The 17105-nt window shown below is 45.9% G+C and overlaps 1 protein-coding gene across 6 annotated transcripts in view; it reads left to right on the forward strand.

The window, feature by feature from the left end:
• The window catches only part of Atxn1 (ataxin 1), a 421514-nt gene that overhangs the window by 234271 nt on the left and 170138 nt on the right, over positions 1–17105 (forward strand). The gene's annotated exons all lie outside the window — the stretch shown is intronic.

Consider the following 17105-nt stretch of genomic DNA (forward strand, 5'->3'; position numbering starts at 1 on the left):
CAAAATGCTGTTGAATGAGAGAGAGCGCACTGTATCGCTCTCCTGTTTCCTTTCTGGGATGGGCTGGTTGTGGCACTTTTCATACACGCCTGTCTCTAGTGGCAAAGATAGCCTCATGGAAGAAGCTGTGTGGAGCTCGGGTACAAGGTGACTGTAGCGCAAAGGAATCGAACTGTTGGGCTCCCTGTGTCTCGGATGCAGCAGCCCCAGATCTCTGCGCTGCAAGTAGTATGGGCTGGAGAGCTGCTGGAGGGAAGAGGATGTTGAACTTGTCACCTTTCTTCTCTGCTGTCCTTGTGGGTCTGTGGAGCAGAAGCCTTCAGGCAGAGATGCAGGACGCGTGACAGTCCAGTGGGGACTTTGAAGTCAGCCTCTTCTGCCCTGCAGGGCCCTTAGCTGCCCTCAGGTGCCTTGAGTGGTTGTGCTTTGTGTTGACTTTGACCCTTTTTCAAACCCAACTCAGAGCGCTCTTCTTGATGCAGAAGATGCATCGGGCCATTCTTGATCATTTCAGTCCCTCTTAGGCATCCGTAAAAGTCACCACGGTCTGTTGGATGGATTTGTGCGTAAGATTCCTTTGAAATAGCGAGGTGATCTGAGGCATCTGTCTTTCCTGGAGGAGGTACAGTATATATTTAAACAGATAGGCTAATCTATTTATAGATCCTTATGTATTGTGTTGCAGGGAACAGGCTGAAGTCAATTTCAATGTTCCTACTCCCCCTTTCCTGTAGCTCCGAGTGTAGCTTCTTCCTAGTACTGGAAACTTTTAATGTCCAAATCTCCAGTGATGTCCATATCCTGTTGATGCACTTTGCATCGAAACTAAAGGAGGAACAGGCTTCACAGTAAGCGAACTAAAAAATCTTGGAGCTTTTAATCATTTTCCATTGGTATGAACAACAGTCTCTGTCCTGTCATATTTTGTTTGAAAGGATGTTTGCCATTTAATAGAGATACACGTGTTTTGGGTGTCTAATATTTCTTCTGAGAAACTAAAAAGTTCATCTGTGAGATGAGTTCTGTTGAAGTAGAGGGAATTCTGCATGACCCCCCAACACTACCCTAGTAGTTATGCTCTATTGTCAGTACTAGGGATCAAACCTAGGCCCTGGGCGATCTGAGCTGTATGTGCCCAGCCCTTTTTATTTTGAGATGGGGCCTCCCTAAGTGGCCCCGGTGAGTACTTGAGCTTGTCATCCTCCTGCCCCAGCCTCCTCAGTGCTAGGATTAGTCTTATACCACCATGCCCTGCAACCTTGACTTTATGCTTGAAACAAAGAACAGACTGGAACAGAAATTTTACTTCTAACCCTTGCACTTTCAGCGCTGGGTCCTGAGAACCTGTCCCCCACGTCTGGTTGCATAACACTTGGTCAACAGAAGCCTGGGTAGAGGAGGGACTCATGGTGATGACAGCCACTCAGCGATTCCTAGAAAGTACTGCTTGTTCATTTCTGGTGAGGAGGCAGGCAAGGGGGACAGAGAGAGGGGCCGCAGTGTTGCCCTTGGGTTCCTTTGTACCTTCACTCTGCTGCCGCTGTTCTGACTGGTTCTCACCCTGACTTGCAGGGGAGCAGGAGTGACTGGTTTTGCTCTTGGTGACTGAAAATCTGTGGGTGGAACTCCTGAAGAAGCCACTTGCCGGGCTTGCTGTGCACTTTGCTCAGCCCATCCTGTTTCTTTTTGCTTCTCGATATATTGGAAGAAAATGAAAGCTTGCATTCTAAAATCACCTGTATTTTAAGAGAATGTCTTTTCGATGTTGAGAATTTGGAAGTGCCAGGTTGTTTACTTTTAATTCAATATTTGAAAATTTGGGTGTATGCACATTGTCTTTGGGGTACAGACTCCTAAATGGAAGAGACCAAAAGAAAGCTAATGCTGTTATGTTTTGAATGAAAGTGCATTGCTTTCTTTCAGTTTGAGAAGGAATCAGAGATGTGCCTGTTTCAGGTGTAGCCAATTCTTGGTTCTTTGGGAACAATAGATTGCAAAGCTCCAAAACCCAAGAGCAGATTGTGTCTTCTATTCAAGTTGCTTATGGACACTAGAATCAATGGTGCTTTGGGAGAAAGGAGTGCTGTGTGGAAAACCTGTGGTGAAGCCGCTGGCCTGGGCTGTGGAGGCGGGACTGCTGAGGAGCTGGCTGTGAGGACTCGCTGGCCCCTGAGAGACTATAGCATGGAGACCTTCTTGTGTGTTTGGTGCCAGCGGACACCTGGAAGCTCCAAGGCATATAGCCTGGTAACTAAACCCAGGAGTATGCACAAAGATTGGGGGCCTGAGTAAGAAGGCTGGGGAGGTGGGAGGGGGAGGTGGAAGGGGATGCATCAGTATCAACCTAGGTGCACAAGGAAGCTGAGGCACCTGGGCAGTCACCGCTAAGCATGTGTTGGCTTGGGACTGAGCTTCAGCTACTCCCTACCAGCCCTCTTTGGGACTGGATTCTGTTTTCTTTCCTCAGCCCACCCTGACCTGGCTCCTGCTGATCCTGCTTCCAGAAGGAAATGCCTTTTTTATTTGCAACAGATATATTATCAGTTGGAACTTCTGAGAGCAGGCACGGAATCCAGCGAGGGTTTCGGAAGCTTCTGGCTTCTGTTGTTGGTAGATTGCATCTGAGGGAGGAAGTGCAGTAGAAGGCTGTAGACATCTGAATGGTGGAAAGCAGGTGTCCTAAGGAAATGCTGCACATGTCTTACCTCAAGTTCATTTCCTTCTGTGTTGAAATGTAAAGAAATTTGGTGTAATTCCACGCCTTTGAGGTTGTTAGCTCTCTGTCCATGTGTGAGGCAAGGGGCAGATTGAGGCTTTCTCCCTGTTGAGAAGCAGGCACTGTCTTCTGTTTGAATCACAGACATCAGGATTATGTCATTCACGAATGAGTGCCCTCTAGTGGCTACCTAGTGCCCTTTGTTCCGGAAGGGCTTTCCCTGACTTCACTTCCTGTCTGTCTGACTTAATTAAGCACCTACTTTGCGGTAGTTCAATGCGTGTCATCGAGTCTCTCCTTACTAACATGGAGGGAAGGATCAAAAGCTCTGTTAACAGTGCAGTGAAGTGGTTCCATGACTACGTCTTCCTTCATCGGCACAACTCAGTAAGGCTGCTGGATATAACTGAAAACATTTTATGGCTTTTTTATAACTAAATATTTAACACAACCAACCAGTTGAATAAAGTGGGAGGACTGTACTAGCAGCAGCAGCAGCAGCAGGCAAGTCTTCCTTGATTTCTACCCATAAATACACAAGCTTGAGGAAAAGATAAAAATCTTCTCAGATACTTAGCTGGCCACAGTAAAATTTGTCTTTCTTGTGTGACAGATTGATAAAGTTAATCTTCTGCTTATATAGCTCAACTGCTTTTGTGTGTGTGTGTGTGTGTGTGTGTGTGCGCAGAACTGGGGATTGAACTCAGGCCCTTGTGCTTGCCAGGGAAGCGTTTATTCCACGGAGCCATCTCCCCGGCCTCTCTACTGCATTTTTATATGGTTAAAGCATTGAATGTTCACTCATCAGGGTCTTTAAATGAATGAGGTACATAAGTCTGAAACTTTGTTTTCCTACCCAGTGCAAGCAGTCCAGTGTTGAGTGAGTGGGGACCAGGAGTTAGGCTGCTGCACAGGAACCACCAGAGCATCTTGTTCCAGTGGAGGTTCTGATCCTAGAGGTCAGTGTCAGCCTGCTACCCTGCTGGTCCCAGGACCTTAAGTGGAGTAAAAAACTGCAAGGTGATGCAGGCAAAAGAAGCCACCTTCTGTTTTGTCAAGAGTGGAATGATCAGGAAAGGGACTTAGAAATGCATAAAGATAGTAATGGCGGAGGACAAAGTGAGGAAGTTATATAATAAAGGTAAAAACACACTTTGGAGTTAGAGAAGTGGGAAAATCAGGACATTTTCCTCGGAGTAGGGGATTTTGTGCTTATTGTGTTTTGGTTGGTGACACAGGGTCTCTATGTAGTTCAGGTTGGCCCCAAACTCATGGTGCTGCTCCAGCCTCAGCCTCCCGAGTGAGTGCTGGGGTGGCACGTGTGCCACCTCTCTTAGCTACAATTTAGGACTTGGGCTTTAGTTGGCTTCCCTTTGGGATGAGCAGCGCTGTGGCCAGCGCTGATGAGACAAAAGCCACACATCCGCGAACGTGAAGAGTGAATAAGGAGCCGCCTCTTTGACCCGGGAATTGCAAGGGGGTTTACCAACATGTCATGGTTGGGGGTTTTTGCAAGGGGAACAATATAATATGGGACATATTTTATAATATTTTATAAGGAATCACCCAAGAATCATATACAAGAAGTGCAAGAAATTTGTCCACAGACTAAATACTAAAGAATCCAGCTCAGGGCCTAGATCCCAATGTCCTGCATGAGTAAAGCTGAAAACCTACAGCTCATAACAATGCCTCTCACAAGTCTACCGGGAGGCTTAGAGCACACAACAAAGTCTCATGCAGGCCTGATTCACAGATATGTGCTGGAAAGGCCCAAAGGTCAGTGGTGGAAGCTAGGAAGTCTTTGCCAGCAGGATGAAGGACCTGTGCCATCAGGGTGAGGGATCTGAACTGGAGCTAGGAAGCAATACTCAAGGTAAGCACCAGAGCACCCCCAAAAGTACCACAGCCATCCTCAGCCACAGTGAGGTCCCGAGCTTCTCCAGCGATGAGGAAAGCCAAGTTCCCATTAGGAAATCCAGTGCCACAAGCTTCTCCATGAGGCTGAGCAGGGCACCATCTTCCCCTCCAGAGCCAGGAAGCGATGCTCAAGATGAGGACCAGAGCTCCCCCAAAGGTCATCAGGAAAGCCAGCAGAACAACATCCACCAGAACAACAAAACAAAACAACCAGCAGCCAACAACACCGACAACAGCTCCAAAAAACACCACTACCAGCAGCGCAGCAGCAGCTCCACCACTCCCCCCTATAATACTGGTAGCAATCCTCAGGTGGGCCTCCTACAACCAACACCACACTAACTCAATTCAGCTGGGTATAAGACTTCGCCCACCAGGTAGCTATCCACTACATGATAGCAATTCATCGGTTCTCCTAACACTTCTGAAACAGGCGTTGATACTTTTTAATTCTTCATGTGAATGGGTTATGTGTTTCCCAGAAAACTTAAATGCCTTGGCTACCATCAAATGTATAGCAAATCGACAAACTAGAGCACAAGTCACTCTTTTCTGAACTGCTGCTTGGTGGCCTGATCTACCCAAGGATGTCTTATTTTATGGAAATCTTTGAAAGGAGGGGTCAGAGAATACATGAGCTTTGCTTATGTAAAAGGATTAAATACAGTCCTCGAAGAGGAACATCACCGGAGTCCCAAATGGTCATTTTCTTCAAAGTACATCTTTTCTCTGGCTCAGCTGTTAATGAACCGAGTAAGGAAGTGATGAACGTGAAATCTTGCCACCCGGTCTCTGTCGCCCAAACCAGAAGTCACAGCTGCAAACAAACAAGAACAAAGCAGCATAGAACACGCCAACTCCTGTGCTATCGTAGAAATAGTTCTCATTCTTCCGGGCTTCAGTTATCTTCCCTTCCTGTGTAACTAGGGGATAGCAAACCCCATTGCCAAGCTGTTCTGTGAATACCCTACCAGAGCTAGCTGCTCTCGGCCCGGGCCTGTCCCGCGGGAGTCGGTGAGGTCCTGCAGATGAGAAGCAGCGGGAGGATTGTTTCATCTGGGAGCAAGTAGGAGTGTACGCTCTTCACTGAAACACCGTTCCCTCTTCCTTGGGTAGTAGAGGTTTTCAGGAGAAAGCAGAGGCTTTTGTTACTCATTCAGGCTGCCACTGAAGTGACAGAAGAATTATACCTCTAGAGGGTAGAAGCATTGAGCCAGAGAGTATGGCATGTGCCTGCAGTCCCAGCTACCCAGAAGGCTGAGGCAGGAGAACTGATTGAGTCCACAAGTTCAAGACCAACCTGGGCAACATAGCAAGCCCCTATTTCAAAAGCTAAAATAAAATTAGGAGCGTCATCGTAGACATAGCTGTAGATACTCCTTCATTATCTTGCGCTGAGATGCTCTTCTGTTTGCGCATGCGCTCCTGAGCATAATTTGGGGAGAGGGTTCTCCTCAGTGTCGAAAGGTCTGTTCTACCATAGTACAGTATTTTTGGAAATTTAAGTACTCTGTAAATAGTCAACTGCAGTTTTGCAAGAGACAAAGTCAGCTTTTTCAGCAAGTCTGCCACATGTTCATTTTAAATCCCCCTTCACATTTGATTGCAAGGGGAAATCTCATTGCTGTATTTAACTTTCTATTTTAGTGGGCTGCCCATGCACCTAACCTCCCAAACAGAACCTGCCTGCTGCCTGCTGCCTGCTGCCTGCTGCCTGCCCTTGTTAACTCTTCCTGCTTTGGGGCATTGTCTCAGTTACTCTTCTCATTGCTGGGACAAATACCGGACCCTCAAAATGAAGGAAGGAGAGATTTATTTAGCTAACAGTTAGTGGATGTTCTAGTCCATACTCGGCTGGCTCCAAGGCAGGGTGGCACATGGCAGAGGGCAGCAAAACAGCAAGAGCAAATGGGAGGAGTAGCAGCCAAAAGGGCTACAGAGACCAAGTCTCTGTTGCATTCAAGCTATCTGCCCCAGACTGGGTGTAGTACTCACATCCATAATCCCTGCAGTATTAACACCCATAATCCCAGCCTTGATCATAAGTTAATCTCAAACTCTAGAAGTCCCCCCATGACTGCATGAGGCTTTGGGGGAACAACTAGACACAAACCATAACAGGGCGCCAACCTGACTTGGAGGATGGAATGCACAAACTAGTACTGACACCAAGCCCCACACCCTCCTGAGAGTAGCTTTTTCATGTTGTTCGCTTATTGCTTGGTTTAAGAAAGTCTAGTGGTGTATTGTCAGCTGGCTTGATCGGCAAGTAATAGGAGTCCCGCTTAGTGGAGAAGGTTGATGCTGGAGCCACTGCGGTGCCTCCTCCCGCAGGCAGGGGCTGAGTGGCTTCCTCCAGAGGGCATAGGTATCTGGCTGGCCACTCCTGAGTGCAGGACTTAGATCAGAGCTGGCTGCCAGTGGCCCGGTTCCTTAGCTGCTGTGAGGCAGAAAGCAGTAGCACAGGTCCCAGTTAGGAAGCAGAACTGGAGCTTAGGCGCCCAAAGCAGGAGAAGAACAGAGCAGAGCAGGAGGTGGGCTCTGCTGTCTCTAGAGCCCCCACAGCCACATCGAGGGGGAATAGCCAGTGCTGTGACTCAACCCTTTCCCCAGGAGGACTCCCAGATACTGGTGCAGGAAGGGTGTCAGGAATAGCTGGCACCTGGCTTCTTTTCCTTTTACTCCATGTAATTTTACACATGGGAACCCGAGGCTCAGAGCAGAGAGAGACTTAGAGCAAGCGGTTTGCATCAGATGCAGACCTGCAGTCTAGCTCTGTCAAAGACAGGCTTTCTGAGAAGCCCAAGCAGTCCTGAGTGAAAGCTTTCTTTGAGAATCCATGTGACTGGGAATCAACTGCAGTTTAGGGAAATGATCAAGGGAATTGACTTTTCAGTCAATCTGCTAGCTAGTGGCTAAGTTGGTAGGCAGGCATCTTGCTGGCCATGTGGCTCACCCATGTTACCACGGTTCTCACTGAAGAATGTCCCAGGAGTGGATGACAGACACGAGGTATGCAGCAGGTGGGGGCAAGAGGGAAGTGAAAACCTTGGTAATCGACACCCCATCTGGTAAACCACATTATTGAGACTACTTTTTAAAATGCATTTATGGGCAGCAGTTTTGATTTTGAAAAATAGAGCGCTCTGAAGGTGAATGGTAGTGACAACTGCACGACAGTACGTGTGTACTTAACACCCCTGAACTGCAAACCGAACATGAGTGAGATGGTAACGTTTGTGTTGTGTTTTACCATGATTTTAAAATTAATGAAATATACACATTATATATATTATATATTTACAAAAGTTTTTCTACTGGTTTGAAGACTGGGTGTCAAGTGATATCATCCACCCATCTTCCATCATCAGGATTAATTGATTCATTCATTCATTCAACAAATATCACTAAAGCCTGTATTATATGCCGCAGATAGAATTATATGTGCTCAAAGCTAGAGTGCAACTTTATCATGTACTGTCTGTCCCTGTGTTGCTCACCGGTTAGGTTAGACGATAGCCAATTAAACAATGAATGCTAGTCAGCATGGTGGGGCAGACATGAAATATAGGGGATTAATATGGCATCTAGCTGTGCAGAGTAGGAAATGTCCTGGCATTCAGCAAGTAGAAGAGAAGCTCGGAAGGATAACCTGCTAGAGGAGGGTGTGGCCTCAGCGCCAGGCACTAACAGCGTGGGCTGCGTGGTGTGTGCAGTGCCTGGCGCGCTCTTGTCGCTCCTGCTCACAGGTCCTCTGGCGTGGCTTGTGTGTCAAGGGGCAGGTACCATGGTAAGTAAGGCAGATTCATGAGGTCAGCGGCAGTCATTCCATGTTTTCCAGCAGCTACAGATTCTTTGGTGCCTCCTGCAAGCCCCAGCAGACTGATCTCAAAATACCTGGTGGTGGTGGAGGTGGTGGAGGTGGAGGAGGATGAGAACCAGGAAACCTGCAGGTCAGACAGCACCGATAACCTCAATGTCACAACATCCACCTCTGATATAGAATTTTATTTAAAGGCAGGACTCTGGCTTTAAACACACACACACACACACACACACACACACACACCTTATAACAAACCTGTGTTGGTGATAAGGGCTCGCCCAGAGTTATTAGCATTAATGACAATTAGATGCATGTTCTAAATATCGATGTTCTGCATTCAGAGTGATAAACATGGTTCATCCATTTCAGAAATTCACCAAGTGGTACTTTGCACATGGTAAGCGTTCAATGAAATATTCAATTAGTATCATTTGAAGAATATGCCTTAGGGACAGCTTAAACAAACTGTTGTCATAAGAGTCAACTTCAGTAGCAGACTGGTTGGTAACCCAAAAGGAATTTATAGGAAATGAAGTATGTAACTCTCCTCTCCGATTCTTCTTTTTTCTGACAAGTTTTCTGACTTAAGTTCTGGCTTAAGTTTGGGCTACAGTGGTTGCTTTTGTCTGAGTTTTCTGTTTTTGAAACCTTAGGTCTTAGAATTTGTTGTCTTGGATGTGGTTGACAGCACTGATTCTATATGTAGGTTGAACGTTGGTGAAAACAGTTAATTGTACTTTTTTAATGTTCAAAATGATATTCTGGGCAAGTTTTGTTTCTGTATGGATGAAAGCCAAAATCCTACTGTTTTTCAATTTGTTTAAATGCAACAGCTTAGACAACATATGTACATGTTCAGTTGAAGATAAAGGATATCATTATTTTTAGCCTATTACAAAGAAAGCCACATTTTTTCTTAAATGTCTTGATAAAAAGTAATTTGAACACAATTTTTGCACAAATGATTTTCAAGATTGGCTGTCAGGTCTATTTTTTAAGGAGCACTGTGCTGAGAACCAATGAGACTTTGCAAATCTAGTTATATGCTGAACCTCAAATGTGGTTAAAGATGTCAGTTTTTAAACAGCACTTTGAAAAGTAGTTAACTTAAAAGTACAGCAATTCAGAGCACACTGAGAATGCTTTTGAAGAGTAAAGTCTTGATACACTAGGAAGAAAGTTGACAGATCCACTACAATTAGATGACAAGCAGGTACAAGTGCCACTTGTGGAAACTTTTCCCCTCCAACCAACTTCTGATCCTGGCCTCAGAAAACCTCCAGGAAGTGCCAGCTCCTTGGCAGCTCCTGAGTCTGCTGCACAGAATGTCTTCCAGTTTCCTTAGAGCACCAGTAACATGGAGAGGGATGACATCTCAACCCTCTCCTTGTTGTAGGGAAAGAGTTTCACCTATGAAACATGGAAAGATAAATGTGTTTTTCCCTTAAATAGTGTGTGTGTGTGTGTGTGTGTGTGTGCACGTGTGTGTGTGATGTATGCACGTATATATGCAGATCTACTTGTTTGAGTTCACCAGCCTGCAAGAGGAAAGGGTGATTTGAAATGCTCTTCTCTGTGCCTATCACCATTACTGATACGTTTTACCTCCTCCGACTTTATTATGCCAGGTGTATGCTTGTTACTGTGCCCTGCCTGGCCCTTGTCAGGCAGACAGTATTTTAGGGGACTCTTGTGTCTTCTGTAGTATAAGAATCTGAGTACTTCAAGTATTGGGGACTTTTTGTAGCTTTGGTTTTGCCATTTTCAGATTCAGCTTTGTAATCGTATCTAGCCAGAGTGAGTCATAAATGATACACTCCTTGGGCTTTGCTATTCTCATACTGCATTAAAAGGATTTCATGTCCTGTCACCAGTTCTGTCACATGCTGGGAACTGTTACTACCCCATCGTAGGTAAGGTGCATTGCATGCATGTTTTGGTGCAGGACACATTTACTTTGCAGTGGATTGATCTGGATGTAACTGCATTTTAAGTTGAGCCACATCTGTACATTCCCTAGCCATGTTCCACCAGATAGGAGCCAGATAGCAAGTGATGTGGAGCTGCTGTCCTCCTTGTGGGTCTTAGCCCAAACTGTATATCCACACTGGTAGGACTGGCCCTTTGGATACCAGAAGATTGGCCGTGTAAATAGTGCCCACTTGGGTGTTGGTGGAATTCTGTCCCAATCCATTCTGTGCCACTTGCAGGTTTTGCGATCTGGGGCCCATGCTTAATTGATCTCAGAGTTTGTTACCTCATCTGTCTTATGGGAATAATAAACCTACTTTCACAGGGCTGTTGAGCAAGTTAGATGAGAAATTCAAGTTTTGTTTTCCTCTGAATTTATAAGACTTTTCCAACGAAAGAGCGTGCCTCTCTCGCTGCCTGAGGTGGTCCTTGGGCAGCAACTCTCAGGCTCACTCACGGGCAGTGACTCCCCGCCATGCCCCGGTTAGGCTCCTTGGGAAGCTTCCCAAGGCCTGTTACCTGCACTGCATGCACCTCAGACCGGCGAGCATTTCTGTGGGTGGAGAGAGCATTTTCTAAAGCTCCCCACAGGATCACAGTGTGCAACCAAGTTTGAGAAGTGACACTCAGGGGGGATTTGAAAGTGTCCCTCTCTGGCCCTGGCTGAATGGATGCAGGCCAGAATTCTGCAGTCTATATTTTGTTTTTTCTTAAACAGAGCCTTAGATGCTGTGCACAAGCATGTTCTTTCTGTTGGCCACACACGCACCTTAGGACAGATTAGTTTATTAAGTTCTCTCCAAATAATCCATAGTGATTAGCATGTGAGTGCTAAGCTGGGAAACAGGGCGGAGGTCTCTAGGTACCTGCAGATGGGGGAGTTCACCAGTGGGAAAGAAACAGAGGCCCCAGAAGGAGTGAAAGCAGAGAAAACCCACCAGGGTCAGGCTCCCATCCTCACTGTCTCTGAAGGTTAGTCTTTGCAGCAGGGTGCAGGTTGGTGGCTCAGCTCAGGACGGTGGCTCTGGTGGGTCATGGTGCTTAAAGATTTGCTATGGCTTCAAACCATGCAATGGAGAAGAGACCATGAATATCCTTTGTGTGCTGAACACAGTTACAGTGCAACAAAAGTCATTTTAAGTTAACTAACAAAAATTTATGGGCATAAATTATAAAGTTTTTGAAGACAAAGTAGTCAAGTTACTCTGTATGCAAAATCTCTTACCTCTTCTCGACAGGAGGTGCTGGGATGGCTGGGGAAGGAGACCTGTTCCTTATGCGAAAGGAAAGTTAGACTCCTGCTGCACAACATATACAAAAAATTAAATTACCTAAATTACCTGAGTGTAAGAGCTAAAACTCGTTCTTAAATACTGGAAAGGACACATGGGTGTCAATTTTCATGACCTTGATTTTGGCAGTGAATTCCTAGATATGACCCCAAAAACAAGTAACAAAAGAGAAAATAGAGCTATTGAGCTTCATCAAAATAAAAAATTAAGAATCAAGGGATATTATCAAAGTCAAAAGACAACCCAGGGGATAGGAGAAATCGTGTTGCTGATAAGAGTGTGGGTGGGTTCTACTATGTGTGAAGAACTCCTACAGCACAAAAACAAAGACAAACAGCACAGCTTAACCATGATGATAGATTGCCAAGAAGTGCATGAAAAGATGCTCAGATATCATGTAGGGAGATTAATGTCAGAACCACTGTGAGCTGTTACCTCGCACTTCACACTTGGGATGACTCTAGCGCATGGAAGGGTAGGAGAAAGAAACCAAAGAGAGAGGGAGGGAGGAGAACAGGAAACAGTATTGGCAAGAATGTAGAGAAACTGGAATTGTCATACCTGGATGGTACAAAGACTGGAATACAGCCAGGATAGTGGGCAGCTTGGCAGTTCCTCAAGTAGTTACATATGGAATTACCTTACTTTCCAGTGTTTCCACTCCAAGGTATATACCCCAAAGAATTAGAAACAGCTTCTAAACAAAAATGTGCATAGGAATGTTCATAGCAGAGCTATTCTAATAGCCAAAAAAAAAGTAACCAACCTAAGGGTAAATGGGTAAATGGACAGCAATATGACAAACCTATATAATGGTGTATTATTCAGCCAAAACCAGAGTCCAGTACCGTCACATGCCATGTTATGGCTGGGCCTTGAAAACATTATTCCCAGAGGAAACAGCCCATTGCAAAAGGCCATGTAGGGTTTGATTCATTGAATTGTAACACCTGGAACAAGCAACTCCACGGTGACAAAATCAGGTAGCTGTAACTAGTCTAAGGAGTGGGGACACCACAGAGAGTGGGTGTTGATGGTCTGGGGCTTCTGTGGAGCACAGTGATATGTTTGGGACTTAGTAGTGCTGATGCACAACGGTGTAAACAGAAAGGCCACTGAATATGACACTTGAAAAATGGTTAAAACAGTGGATTTTATATGAATTTAACCCCCATGAAAAGGAAACTCTGACTTCATTTCTCTTTAATGCTGCATGTATGGCCTCGGGCCCGCCATTCGGCCACTACTGCAGGACAGCGTCCTGTTCCGTTGTCGCTAGCCTTTGCAGTTCCGTTTTCCTTGTGGCGTCGCGCTTTCTGCGGAGTCCGCTGCTCTTCCTTACCCCTGGCTTCCGTTCCTCACGCCGCTTCCCTACCACACCTGACCTAGAAAACAGCCCTTCTGCCAGTACGGCTGCCAGGCCTCGTGCCAACCACAGGGGTTCCCAGTGACTGAAATTACAAGTCTGGTTTCCAGGTGGCCCTTGCACTGGGCTGGCCTCGCTCATCCATTGCAGGTCGAGTCTTAGAAGGTGGCAGCTGCGCGCCCTTTCCCGGCAAGCACAGGCCGTTTCTGCAAACTGCATGGGGAAGAAGGTCTCAGGTCTAGAAATGTAAACGGGTGTGAGACGGTGCAGGGTGGCCCCTGGCAGACTGTTACATGCTTGGTAGCTGTGGGCAAGGACGAGCCACTGGGATGGCCTTGAAGACAGCTCCGTGAGCCCACGGAGGGGCCCAGCAGCAGGAGGAAGCTGTATTAATCATGCTAATTTTCATTCTCACTTTTTTTTTTTTTCCTCCTCTTTCTGCTGGGGTCAGCAGGAATGGAAATCTTTTTTTTTTTTTTCTTTTTAGATCAGTCTTATTATGATTATGATTATACTGAAAGACCTGCATGAGGGGAACGCTGCAATCTGAATTAAAAATAGCATTTTCTGTCCTCCCACACACAACACTCGAGTGTTCTGAATGCCTCTTATAAATGCACACTTTCTGCCTGGCTGGATAAAAGAAGCTGTCACTTCATTTCCATAACGAAGTCATTCCCAGGAGAATTCCATTGTTTTAGCAATAGAATTTTTGTAAAAGGCCTCTTATTTTGCCTGAAAAAGGTAACAAAAATGAACTTTTGAGCGCTTATTCGACATAACAATTAAGGAGTGAGAGATTTTCTCCTTTTTTTGATATGTTAGCAGTTGTAAGTGTGAGAATCCCCAGAGCTGTGATATTAGGCAAAACTCCTAAATGTGGAAGATGAAGGAGGAGAGGAAAAACCCCTATTATTCTCGTCTTCCTAATACAAACAAGTGCTGTAAGTTGGTGCTTGAGAGTGTATGTTGTAGAGCCAGGGGCCAAACGAGTTACTGACTGTAGGGCTTTCAAAATGCTCACTTTTAAAGAGATGTAGAAAACCTGTAGAGTGTTCATTGTAGAAAGATCCTGTGGGATTTTTAATGAAACAACATCATCAGGTGTTTTAATTGAGTTTCTGGCCCCTGAAGATAAATTGCACATGTCTCTTGCTGGGGCCTTTTACTCAGAAAATACCCGTTGATAGTCCCCTTTATTTGAGTGTAAAACTTCGTAGCAAGTGGAATGCAGGGATTTCCTCCAAAATGTGACCTGTAATGGGCTCCAGATGGTACCTGGGCGCGTGCTCACACTTGGCCCCGTCCCCTGTCCTCCACGCGCTGAAGCTTTGCTCCAAATGCGGTATCAAGGTGTCACCTCTACCTTCATTGAAAGGAAGGATAATTGCACTTCTTAGTACTTCCCTGGCACCAAGCAGCCCACATCGAAGTCCGTGGGCCTCTGGTGTTTCAGCAGGTAACCCCTGGATTTCATGCCACGTGCTGTTCCTGTTACTCAGTGTGCCTAACTGACACCATTGAAATCTCGGGTTTAAGCAAGAATCGTTTTCTTTAAGCCTCTTCCAAAAGGAGAGATGCTTTGAATAGCTCCTTTGTCTTGCAATAAGTCTGTTCTGATTGCATCAGAAAGTTCTACTATTTAAGCAAGGAAGCTGCTACCTGGGATGGGATAGAGAAATGTTCCCGTGGGATCATGTCTGTTTGCTTTTAATTTAATAAAACAAGTAGACAAGAAGGGAAGTGAGGTCGACAGTACTTTTGTGTTCCCTGTTGGCCTAAACCCTATATGCAAAATTTGAGTAGTTAAAAAAGATGGCCGTTGATTCTGAGTTTTGGAAGATAATTCTGGGAGTTTTACATCATAATCATGCGGCAGTGCTCTTACTTTGAAAGTGGTGATTTGAGAATCTGGTCATAGCCATACTTTTGCACAGTAATATGTTAGAAAGGGAAGTTGTGGCTTTGCTAGGTTGCTTCCAGTTGCTATGTTTTTAGTGGTTTCGGTGAGTAGTTACTTCTGTCTGTTCACAAAGGAAGGTGAGGGCATAAGTCTTGGTATTTTAATTTTATCTCAACTCCCTGCTTTGCAAAGTCAGGCCAAGCAAAAACTACTGAGGGTCCTCTCCTGGAACTACAGGTCAGAGCAAAAATAGAAATGAGAGGCAATTATTTACCTCTTCCTTACAAATTGTACTCTTTTTGTTCTTAAAAAAGTAGGCAGAAACGGAGTGAAGCTTGAAAGGCAGAGGGGGCTGGATTCCACACACAGCTTCTCGGGGCCCTTCACGGCTTCTGGCTTAGAAATGCTTTACAAATTAGTAAAGGAGAAGACGTAAGTGATGAGTCTTCCTCATTTGTACCAAGCACTTCTGCAGCAGCCAAACTAAACACAGATCTTTTCAAGCTGGCAGGAATAAAACTCGCCTCCTGGGAGAATGTGCGTGCCAACTCACAGCAGCGGGGTTGGCCACCCTGGCCTCAGTTGCCCGATCGAGAGCTCACCCTGCCCTGGGCCACAGCACTTTCTGCTAGGATTCTGCAGTCCCCATGGGCCCCCCAGGCAGTTCCACCAAGAAAGTCAGGAAGAGATTGTCCTCAGGAGCACACACACCACTTTAAGATAACCCCCTGGAGACCTTCTATAGCCCTTCATGTTAGGATTAGGTGGGCTACACCTGTCTATTCAACATATATTTTATTTTCATTTTTTTCCTGATAGGCAGAAATGCTTTCTCTGGATGCATAATTAGGTTGCACAGCACGTGTTGTGCTGGGCCGGTTAGGAGACGTAACCTGTGCACACATGCACACCTGCATTTGGGAAAGGAAGCCTTGCCTGCGTTTGGTAAGCCAGGATAATAACAGAACACAGTAGCCTGGATCAACGTGAAACAGTGTTTTTGAATGTTTGATCATAGGAATTTATTCAGTGAACTTCTCTCTCTGGCTAAGTGTTCTTCAGGCAGATATTAATACTACTTTTATTCCCCAAACACAAAGCAGTTAATAATTCTATAGAAAATGTCCCTAGTATACCCTAGAAAACCCAGGATTGGCGATTTGGAAGGAGTTTTACCAGAGATTATTCACACAGTTCCTTAGCCATTGGTTGGTTGAACAGAGAGGTGGAATCAGAATGATCCTGATCCTGCCTGCCTGGGGCTCTGGCCTTCACTCCCCCTTGGCCTGCCTCTGATTCTTCTTGAAGCTCTGAACTTCGGATTCCTTTCCTGGGTGAAGGAGAGCTCATGTTCCTGGTGGGTGGCTGTCATACAGTACATGCTCCTTGGTAAGCCACAGCCCTGTGGCCTGCCGAGTGAGCTAGCCGGAGGGCGTACTTCCCAACCCTGCCGTTGCCCACAGCCCTGGTGGAGGCAACGTGGCTTTAGACTTTAGTTCTTACAGAATATTTCACTGAGCCATTTCCTTTATTTGCTGAGACAAAAATACCTGATGCCCAAAGTTAAGGGAGAAAAAGGTTATTAGCTCACAGTTTGTAGAGGTTTCAGTCCATAATCAGCTGACTCCAAGGCAGGGTGGATGGCAGACGGGCATCGCAGAGGAGGAGCAGCCCATGGCAGGCAGAGGGTAGCAAAGCGTGCAAGGGCCAAGACAAGCCTTTTTCTGTCCCAGAAAAATTCACATGGTCTTAAACTAATCAGTGGACTGATTTAGTGATCACCCACCCTTAATCCCAGCACCCCTAATCCTAGCATTACACCATGAATTTGTCACACCCTCCAGATTCAGCCACCTCAGAAAAAACTCCACCTCTGACTCCGTGAAGCTCTGCAGGGAATTCTAGGCACAAACCACAACATCTTGTGTCCTGATTCTTCTCCACTCCACCCAGAGGCAAGTTCTCATGTTTGATAACTGTAGAGGGAGAGGCTTGAGCATAACTCAATGTGAAAGCAAAATACCACCTTTGCAGCCAGGAATTTATAAGTGGGGGATGGCCCTAGGCACACATATAGCTCAGTGGCAAGGCACCTGCCTGGCCAGTGTGAG

This window comes from Octodon degus, unplaced genomic scaffold (assembly GCF_000260255.1).
Source record: "Octodon degus isolate 3935 unplaced genomic scaffold, OctDeg1.0 scaffold00023, whole genome shotgun sequence".
In the NCBI taxonomy this organism is placed as follows: Eukaryota; Metazoa; Chordata; class Mammalia; order Rodentia; family Octodontidae; genus Octodon; species Octodon degus.